This window comes from Dryas octopetala, chromosome 8 (assembly GCF_963921425.1).
Source record: "Dryas octopetala chromosome 8, drDryOcto1.1, whole genome shotgun sequence".
Taxonomy (NCBI): domain Eukaryota; kingdom Viridiplantae; phylum Streptophyta; class Magnoliopsida; order Rosales; family Rosaceae; genus Dryas; species Dryas octopetala.
In genome coordinates, this window is record NC_141373.1 from 13357423 (window position 1) to 13368936 (window position 11514).

The window sequence follows — 11514 nt, forward strand, 5'->3', positions numbered from 1 at the left end:
CTACATGCATACAAGTTCTATAGTTGAGGGCACTTTTTTTTCTAAGCTGTTGTTCCCTAGCATGATCTGCCAGACTTTTCCTCTCCTCTACTTCAACACTATTCTTTAGTCTGTGCTTCGGTATACACCAATATAATTCACTAGGATGAACACGATCAGCAATGACAACAATTTTCTCCAGTCTTACAGCATTCTCTATAAAGTACTTGACAAGTTCATAATCAGGTGTGTCATGATCATACCCTACCATTTCCACTACCCTGAGGTGATGATGGGAGAACTTGGCAGCTTTCTTAAATTGTACTTCTATTCTCTCCAATAAGGGATAGGCATACTGCACCAAGGAAACAAATTAGTGTGTACATGCAACAAGAACCAAAAGTTCCATTAAGTTCATTATATATAATTACCAAATATGATTACCAAATTAGCTAGCAACATGAATATGGTTTTTTTTTTTGTGCAAAGAATGATATATTATGCATTGTTATTTTATGTAGCTAGCACATACATGTAAGCGTCATGTACTTAAAATATGTAACAGTGACTCATACCTCAACGGACAACCCAATTTCCAAATATGTACCTACCCACTGGGTATCTAATTAGTATGCAAATTGGTCTTATTATTTGCAATGTATTTAACAAGGAAAATAACTGGGAGATTTTGTATCTAACTGTTATTATACACCTAATAATAAAAAGGTCAATTGATTTTAACTACTAAATTTCAATAACTTTTTAGTTTAGGTATCAAAATTAAATAGCATTTTAGATTAGGTACTAGTTGAAAAATCAAACAAAATAATAAAGTAAAGGGTATTAGAATTTACAAATATTACATCACATGCCACTACCATAAAAAAAAATAAAAATAATATTACATCACAAAAATTACATTAATTTATACTATATTATATTAAAAAAATAAAAAATCAATCCAGTCACAACTTAACTGTGATTGTCTTGGTAAATTGAAAGAGACAACTCACACCATATACTATGTATTTTTTTGAGTACAAGTATTATTTTGACCTCTATTTATACTATATTATAGTATACTTTCACTACAAATAATTCAATTAAGTTACAATTTAACTGTGACTGTCTTACAACTTAGATGTGACTGTCGTTCAGTCACAATTAAATTTGAAGTTTTGAGTGTCGTACAGTCACAACTAAATATGAAGTTAAGACTACATTAGCAAATTTTCAAAATAATATAAAAGCCTCAAGAGTAATTTTGTCAAAACCTTATAAATTTTAACTAACACTCATTATATGTGGGTCAAATGACAAAAATGTCAAATGGAAAAATACTCAAATCAAATGGGCCAATATATTTATGACCTAATCTAAAAAATTACTTTTAAATTTAGTAGTTCAATTGAAATATTATATGGTCTTCATACTATACCAAAAAATTATTATAATTTGGTATTTAATACTAATTTTCTAATAATAAAACCCCCCCAATATGTACATAACAAATGAGTAAATACTAAAGATTGTAGGATAATTCGTGTGTAATTTCAAACAAAGTTATTATAGGATAAGAGTTTGGGACGGATTTTTAGGAATTTCATTTTGTTTCCATTTTTTTAAGAGTTCACATCCAAAAGTTGGAAAAAAAAAAATTTGATAAGTAACATTTTCCTATACAAATACCAAGTTTCAAGTTTTAGTGTGCAATCTACCAAGTAGAAATACTTACATACAAAACAATTTTGTGCAAGTAAGGAAATGCCTTCATGAAGGAAGTTAATATAAGAAGACTACAATCTTCTTCTAAATCAAATGTTAATTCCAAATGCTTGAGATTTGGTAGTATATATAGGATATACATGATTCTCCTTGTTGACCTGAAATTACCAAACAAGGAGTGAGGCACTGACATAATCCAACAAAAATAAAGGAACACAAGCACATAATAATTACATATACTAACCAGCCATGATCCAGACAGTTTGAGAATCTCTAGCTCAGAGAGACATCATGAAAGTTGGGTGAAAAAAATCTCTAAGACACCAAAACACCCATGCTCACAAATGGATACCTCAACTAGGCGTGGTACATTCCTAAGAAGCAAGTTTATCTCACGCCCAAAATAAACAAATAAAACAAGGTTTGCATCACAAATCTCAATGCTCTGAATGTTGCTACATGCTTATATCACTAAGTACTTCAGTGCCGTTGATGGACCGACAACTCTTAGATTACCCAACTTTGAGGAATCCAACACGGATAATTGCTCAAGAACTGAACAATTAGATAAAAATTACTCAAGAGCTTCTTCATCCACACCAACAGATTTGAAATTAAGAACTTTGAGGGACTTAAAGCCAATGTATGCACTAGGATGTAGACTTGAAATATCATAACACAAAGGATTAATTCAGAGAAGACCCTTTTCTGATACCTAAAAGTTCACTGGGAAAAGTATAGTTATGACCTCGAAAACAAACACCATAATCTAACAAGTCCAACTCAAGCATCTGAACTCCCTTTCTCAACGCAAATTGAATCCATTTATCGATGGAACTTGAAAAAGTAGGGTTTAGATCAAAAGCAACGCTGAATTGTTCAATCTTTGGGCCTTTATGCTGTTTCACCACATTATTCACCCAACTGACATACCTCTGTATTTTCAACTCTCGTATTTCTGGTTTGAGCCGAGACAAACTGCATAAAGTTTTCTCATCATCAAAATGGAGAGTCATAGAAGACGCCCACACATACCGCCATCGCCTAGAAAGGATACTAGTAGCTATTGCTTCCTTTAGGGGCAAGAGAGACAGTATGCTAACAAGTACTTCATCATGCAACACACTGATTCGGTCCATCATGTTGTAGTCATGCTTACTTTTCTTTCTACTTCTCAAGTTGTAACCACTCTATCAATTGAACCCAAAAAGAAAAAAGCATATGTTAATCTTCTCTCTTTTTCTTTCCCTTACTAACATATACAGTAATGATCACTCACTCACTATAGAGCGGGGAATTCTCCGCTCACCTAACCACCCAGCAAAGAATTTCAATGATTAGAACTGTCCATATTTTAGGGCATCATTCAAAGATCACCCTTGCAAAAAATCAGCTAAATCAGAAACTGTTTAGCCAGTGTATTACTGTCAACATCATTTCAATCTTATCTGACGAATTGTAATTTGTCTGCAAATTTTGAAAGACCAAACGAATTTGTCAACATCATTTCAACCATCGATTTGGCTGATTTTTTACAGGGACGACCCTTAAAGATGGACCTAAAAAAGGACGGTCCCGATCATTGAATTCCTCGCACCGTGGTAAGCGGATGGTTAAGTGAGCGGGTGATCATATATATATATATATACATATACAAAAAGCATAACCAAAATACCAAAGACAACAAATAGAAACCAAACCAAATTAACAAAAATGAAACCCACTTTGATACTTGGGATATAAAAAACAGGTGCTGCTTTACTACTAGCTAGATATCTGGGAAGAGCAAATGCAATTTTTATAGAGAGAGGAAAAAAGATGCAATTTTTACAGTGGAGCTGCCAACGGTGGAGTGGGAAGGGAAGGGGTGGCTGGGATGAGTTGGTTGGGTTTGGGTGTATAAAATACTAGAATAAAAACCAATCCAACATTCAAGTTTATTAAAAAAATAATTTTATCCAAAATTGACAAATCTAATTGCCCATACTTGGTTTTTATTTTATATAAAACACCTTTTTTTTCTTTAATATTTATATTCAAAATTTTAGTGATTTTTAAATTACTTTAAAGTACGATGTACAAATCAATTCCAAGAGTATAGTGAGAAATTTGTCTTTTGATAATGACATGTATTAAGTTATAATTGGTTGGGTGTATATAGAGGTCCACCCCAGGAGTGACCTAAGTATTGTCTACCCTTAATTTTAAACAACACAGAAAACTCATCACACCCCCACCCACCCTCTCCGTCGTCAGCCCCACCATCAGCGGCTCGTCATCTCCCTCCTCCCTTCTATTCCCCTTTCTTTTTTGTCTCTTTCTCCTTCTCTCTTCCCTTATCTCTCTCTCTCTTTCCAGTTATCTCCCAATTGAGCTTGTTGTTCAAGGGACAAAAAAGATAGCACCTTTGAGCGACCAATTCGATGGCATGTTGGAGTTCCAATTTCCAAAACCTGCCACCCTTGGAGCTTTCGGAGTGAGTTCGTCGGGTAATTTGAGACAGGGACGACAACCCACTTGTCAGATCAGAAATTCTCGTAAGGCGACGTCGTATCGGCGTTGTGGTCAATGTTGGATTTGAGCTTGGGAAGCTGGATCTTCTCGAGGGTATGGGCCTGGGTCTGAAGTAGAGCAAGGTGGTGGAGTTAAGGATCTTCTCGAGGGTATGGGCCTGGGTCTTTAGCAGAGCAAGGCGATGAGTCGCTGGATCTTCTCGAGGGTATGGGCCTAGGTATGAAGCAGAGCAAGGCGGTGGAGTCACTGGCGTTGCAAAGGATGAAAAAGACGGCGACGGTGGCGATGAGTAAAGAAATCTAGACATCCATCCCAAAACTAATTGACAATAGAAGGAGTAGTCTAAGACTCTTATAAGCCACTATGTAAGGCCTTACATTTTTTACGTGAGATCTTTTTCTCAACACGCCCTGCATGTGTGGCCATTTGGCACAACATATGGATAACCTACTTTGATACCATGAAGGAATATAAGCATTCATCCCAAAACCAATTGAAAATATAATGAGTGAATTGAGACCTTTATAAGCCACTATGCAAGGTTAAAATTTTTCAATGTGGGACAATTGTTGAGAAAAAGATCCCACATTAAAAATGTAAGGCCTTGCCTAGTGGTTTATAGGGGTTTGGCTAGAACTCCTCCTATTGCCAATTGGTTTTGAGATAGATGCCTAGATTTCTTCATGGTGTCAGAGCAGGTTCATCCACGTATGTTAGGCCAAGTAGCCACACATGATCCACGTCACTCAATATGAGTATGAGTCATGTCCACGTGTTTGGCTTAAAGTGACGCCACACATGCGGGGGTGTGTGAGAATGTGGAGTGTTGTCCTACATTAGAAAATTATAACCTTGCATAGTGGCTTATAAGGGTCTTGGACTACTTCTCATATTGTCAATTAGATGCCTGAATTCCTTCAACAATTACTAGAAAATAACAATCAATAAAAACTTTCCTAAACTATTAGTCAACTTAAGTTGGTTCATAAATATGGGGAGTGACCAACTTATCAAGTGAGGTATAGATGATCCCTATTGAAATTGATTTGTCAAGATATCTTCAAATTGAAGTGTCTATCCACCTCAACATGCTTTGTATGATCACGTGGAACTGGATTATGTGACATAGTAATGGTAGCCTTATTAACAAAATGCAAGTTTATTGGCTTCGTAGGTTTGAAACCTCGGTCAACAAATTCCTCAACCATAACAATTCCAAACACCATGTGACATGGCTCTATATTATGCTTCAGCACTCAAATTTGAACCAACAATATGCTTCTTACTATGCAAAGTGACTAGATTTCCTCCAACAAAAGTAAAATACTCAGGGTATACAAGTTTCTTTGCCCAACCTCTAATTACTCACAGATCCAACCCAATCAAATCTTTGTACTCTTCAAGGGTTTACGAACCCAAGAGAAACTCTAGAATTTAAATTCTCAGAAAAATATATTGATCAAAATCTGTCTTTTGCAACCTAAGCCTTAAGCTTATAGAGGAAAACATTCTTAGCTAACTAGGAAAATATAAAACTTAACTGATTAGGAAAGCATAAAGGCACATCCTTATTGACTAGGATCTAATAAATCATGAAACTAGAGTCCTAATCAAACTAGGAAATAAAAATTGGAAAGTTAATAAAAAAAATACTAAATTTTGGAAACTCTAGTTAATGCTCCTGCATCATCAACTTGTTCAAAAATATTGAAGAATTATTGGAGTCAAGCTTGTAATCCTAAAATCTCAAGATCTTATAAATCCTCTAGAAAATATATTTTTTTGAATATGTTGACTTTATTGGAACTAACTCTTTTCTTATGAAGGATTCCCGGAATAATTTGATCGATAGCTTAAATCAGGTAAAGATGGTTTTCTTAAAAAATATTGCTCATGGGAGTGTTGACTTCGTTGGTGCTGAATCTTTTATTTTGGAGAGTGCTAAGAAAATTAAATTGAAGCTATATATTTGGGAGACTAATTTTTTTGGATGACCATATATATCAACATCGAGTTGTTTTTGGCTTCAAGGAAGAAGTTTCGAAGTTGAGGGTGAATTTTTTTCAACACAGGAAGGATGATGCTGGGTGCATCGACATTAACTCCAATAAAACGACAAGGTCAAATAAAAGGAAGAGTTTGGAGATTGTGGCGTTTTTTATTCAAGAAAAATGTGTAAAAAGTTGTACAAAGCAATTGGAGATTAATATGTGGGATCGATCTCATGACCTTATGGGATCAATCTCATGACCCTGTGGGATCAATCCCACAACAAGGCATCAAAATAAAGTTTTCCGTTATGGGTTGATCCCCCTTCAAGTAGGATCGATCCCACTACTTCCAGTTGACAATTTTGGGCTTTCCTTTTCAGTTTTTAAGTGTTTTTTTGCAAGTTTTAGGATTTCTTTTGCTCCAAGATTTTTCTTATATTTTTCTAGTCAACTTAAGATATTATTTTCCATGTTTTGGAAATCATCCCAAAACTAAGATACACTAGCGTCGAGAGCTCCAGGGAGAGAGGGGCGTTGGCCCTCTCATTTCCCTCTGCCCTCCTATTCTGTTGTTTTGGTTTGTAGTTTAGGTTTTTCCTTCTCTATGCCGATGATCTTGTGGGAGTGTGGTGTTATTGACGGCGACTGAGCTTTTCAGCGGCAGCGTTTGCAGCGACTGTTGGGTATCCTGGGTCGCGGTGGCTGTGCGTTGCGGCTAGGTCACGGTGGATCCTGTCAGTTGCTGCTGGTGATGGCATGTGCGATTCCGTCAAAGGTAGTGCTGTTTACAGATCGCTGGAATAAATCGCCGGTATTTTGGCAGTGTAGGTCTAGAGAGGTTTTACGTTTTTGTGTGGTCTAGTTAGGTTTTTGCCTAGTCTAGATTTTAGTTTATTTTTAGTTGGTCTCGTTCTGTTTAGTCCCAGCTCGTTCTGGGTTGTTGTTTATTTTAGTCCCGTGAATGGGTTAGGTGTTGCATATGCCATCGTTCATAATTGAATGAGACAGGTTGTGAGTGGTTATGCCCTTCTTCTTGGATGCATTGTCTCTCCTCAGCTTTTAGAAATTTTGCGCTATCACAAGCTTGAGCTCACTTTGGATGCATGTTTTGTTCGTTTGTCCTTGAATTTGTTATCCAGACTTCAAGGCAAGAATAGGATTTGTATTTGATGGTTATCTCAATCTTCATTAAAGTCTAGGGAATTTGATCTTTGTTTTAGAGAGCTGTGTTAGTTTCTAGGATTTGTTATATTGGCTATGTTCCTTGTCAAAACAATTGTATTAATTTGCATTTAATCACTCACAAGCTCTAGGCTAGATTTAGGACAAGTTCTGCTGCTTTGAAGAAGACAAGAATGATCAAAGACACAAGGTATACTGCACTTCATTCATTTCATGAATTTAACAGATTTTTGTCTATTTGACTAGTCGTTCACTGATCATAAAGAACACTGTTTTTCACTTACAGTGACTGTTAATTAAGTCACAGTTGCTACAGTGGGTCCATTTCGGGTTTTGCTTTTTAAACCCAATTCTTTGAAAGCCCATATTCTGTTTAGTATTAGACATGCATGTGCACAGCACATGACTTGGTTCCCCTAATGTTTTCAAATCAGATCTGATTCATCTTTCCCATTCACGCACACACCTTCACACATCAGCACTATTCATCATCTTCTTCATTTCTGATTTTTAAAAGCAAAATTCCTTTTGACAGCTACTTATTCCTATCCTTAGTAAATACTAGGATACCCCTCTAGGACAAAGGGAATATGCCCATCATCTGTCTCTTGTGGACAGCCATTGATTGGCTTCCACGTGGCATGGGCGAACATGCTTCTTGCGTGAGTGTGTACGGGTATATGGGCTGTTTTGGTTCAGATCTTTTGTGGGGTTGTTGAGCAATTTTTGAGTGTGTATTCTTGGGGTTCTCACGCCTGGGTATTTTCCATGTGAAGTGCTCATCTTCATTATTTTCAGAAAATGGTTTTTAATTCTTGAAAAATCACAAAGAGATTTTCTGAACTTGTTTTTGTTAAATCTGAAATTCTATATGGGTTTGAGTGCTTAAATGTCTTCATACATTCTTCAAACACATTCATTTTAGATTTAAGTTGAAGGATTCAATATTGATCTTTTCATGCCGATAGCTTGAGAAGGTTGATCCTTGTTTGTGAATCCTACATTTGCATATCATGTTCATGCATTGATGAAACCACTGAGCTTGGTGCGGATTGGTGCCATGGGTTCATGAGCTTGGAGTGCAGCTGCCTTCTTCATGAATGACCAATTTGCCTTGCGTATGGAAGTTGCACAAAAGGGTAAGATAGCTGCCACTTAGTCTAGGACTTAGTGATTGAGCTTGTGTGCTGAGTGCCCTCTTTTGTATTGAACTTCTGATTTAGTGGATTGCTTGGTCAGCTGGATAGACCCCCAGTTTTTACCCTTTGTGGTTTTTCTGGGTGAACATCTTGTGTGCATCTGTCTTCACTGTTTGTGTTGTTATGATTACTGGCTCACTCATCTTTTAAACACAAATCTGTACTGGAGCTATTTGCTTAAAATTGATATATGTCTTATATAACTGTTTAGACAATCACACACCACTGTAGTTGTGGATAACACTGGGATGCCTATTGTGATGGGTCCTCTGAGTGTATAGGATGTCACTTGATCCTTGGTGTGTCTGATTTGTGTTGTTTACTTAAGAGATTTTTGGTTTTTAGAAGTCAATGTGGAGTTTCACATTTCTGTTACTGGACCGTCTGAGTTGTGTTTGGTTGACTAGTTCATGAGTAATCACATAAACCAAAATTTGGGGTCCGATCACTGAAAGTGAAATTAATCAAGTTAATTGAGTGAATAGATCACCTAAATTAAACTTTCAAGCTGCTATTTGCACACCTTTTTTTTTTCTTTTTGCACACCCTTTTCACACTTTTTCTCATTTCACACCCTCACACTCTTCTCACAATTAAATTTTCTCAAATACACACCCCTTTCGATTACCATAATATCCCTATTTTATCTATTTTCACACAAATTTTCACCACAACTCATCACCCAACACACCCCCATCAACTCAGACAAAAAAAAAAAAAAAACACACCCCTTCACCAACCCACCCAGCTCCCTCCCCTTCCCTCTCCGGACAACCTTAGACCAAAAAAATAAAAACACCCAATCTCCCCTCACCGGACCACCTCCTTCCCTCCCTCTCCCTCTCTCTCCTCCCCACATGCAGCACCACCCTCCTTCCTCTCTCTCCTCCCCGCATGCAGCACCGGCCACCCTCCTCGATCTCTCTCTCTCTCCTCCCCACATGCAGCACCACCTTTCTCCCTCTCCCGGTTTCACTCGACCCATCCAGCCCCTACCCCCTCACCCGACCACCTTCTTCCCTCCCACACCCTCCCTGCACCGCCCTCCTCCCTCTCTCTTTCTTCCCCCGCAACACCACCTCCTCATCACAGGCCATTCGACACTGATCGGCCGAAACGGTTAGTTTCGGTTCAGCATTCATCCGTCGAAAGTTTCCTGGTTATTCGGTGGCTGTTTGCCTAACGAAACTAATGTTTTCGGCGGACCAATTCAGAATGGCTAGTGACGGGGAGGTGGTGCTGCGGGGGAGGAGAGAGAGAGAGAGAGAGAGAGAGAGAGAGAGAGAGAGAGAGAGAGAGATCAAGGAGGGTGGCTGGTGCTGCATGCAGGGAGGAGAGAGAGAGGGAAGGAGAGGGAGGGAAGTGGTCCAGTGAAGGGGGAAGGGCTGGGTGGGTTCGGTGAAACGGGGGGAGGGAGGGAGGTTGTCCGGTGATGGAGGGGGAGGGTAGAGGTGGTGTGTGTGTGTATGTGTGTGTTTTTTTTTTTTTTTGTCTATGTTGATAGGTGTGTAAGGGTTGTCCTTTAATGTGTTTTCCTTTTGTGTTAATTAGGTAAATTCACAAATTAAATTATAGGGGTGTGCAAAAAGAAAAAAAAAAAAAAGTGTGCAAATAGCAGCTCTCTTGTTTTATAACATTGCAATTCACTTGCTTGTTCTGGTCTGTAATTTGTGCTAGCTTGGCTTGTTGTTCAGTTTGGCTGCAGCACTCTTGTAATTCCCTGATTTTTCCATGAAATTTCTCATTCAATAAAAACAAAAAAACTAGGATACGTTTCATGGTAGTCCAATGAATTTCAGTAGCCATTGACCTAGGCTACACTTGTGTTTAGCACGAGGGGTCAATTTGAAGGGAATTCCTACTAGAAATCCTGTAGAGTCTACCCTATAAATCGAACTATCCCACTTGCTAAACATGAAGAAAACATTTCTAAAATAACAACCAATCACAAACAAACTGAAGAACCTTATGACCTCCTATCCTTTCTAGGACCTAACCATCACTGTGAAAAAAAGTTCCATGAGCCTGACTTACCCTTAAAACCGGCTTGTAAAGGGAGGATTGTCTAAGGCTTATACACTGTACAATCCAACTCTATCCCGACGGTGTGAGATATTTAACAATCAGTAGGCCAACATTGCTTTACCGACATCTAGTTGATGTTGGACCCCATAGGACCAACTTCGATTTAAGGGTAGAATTTGGGGCGGTTGCCGCAGTCCTGTCAACTATTCATATATGTGATTATATATATTTCTAATTTGATTAATCTAATCTATTATATTTTAATTTTATGTACAAAGCATAATAGTTAGACTATAATCTTAAGAGCTTGTACGCTAATTTGCTATTGAGTGGTTTAGAGCCACATGTGGCAGTAATTTTTTTCTCCTTGCAGATAGAAATTTGAGTGTAGCTGTGTAGGTTGAGAGTAATTAAGAGGATAAAAATTGGATTAACCTTTATGCATAGAGCAAGTAATATCAGAGCATTTTAAATTTTCGTACTGAGAATGGACTACCACCGTGAAAGTATTTTCATAATAAACATCAACTCCTCTTTGGTAGATCTAATTATGCTTACTGGAAGGCAATGATGAAAATTTATCGTCCAAAGATTATAAGATTTGGTCAATGTTGGAGTGTGAGTATGTTGCACCGACAATGATCGCATGAAAAGAACGACTTCACTATCAAACAAATTTCTAATTGGAATGCTGAGGATAGTGTGGATATCACTGGAAGCACCAGATTGTTGAAATCTATAGCCAAATATTTTCTTTTGCCAAAAAATGGAAGAAATTTTTAGAAAAGTGAAATATAAATTGATTGTTTAATTTATTTGAGCAGCAAAACCACCTTTAAGGTCTACTGGATTGGTAGCTTATTAGCTTAGCAGAAGAGAAAATTCGAGATTGGGCATTA

The 11514-nt window shown here is 37.5% G+C and overlaps 1 pseudogene; it reads right to left on the minus strand.

Moving 5' to 3' along the window:
* Window positions 1-3141, minus strand: LOC147277396 (F-box protein At4g09920-like; annotated as a pseudogene).
* Between the last annotated feature and the right edge of the window lie 8373 nt (window positions 3142-11514).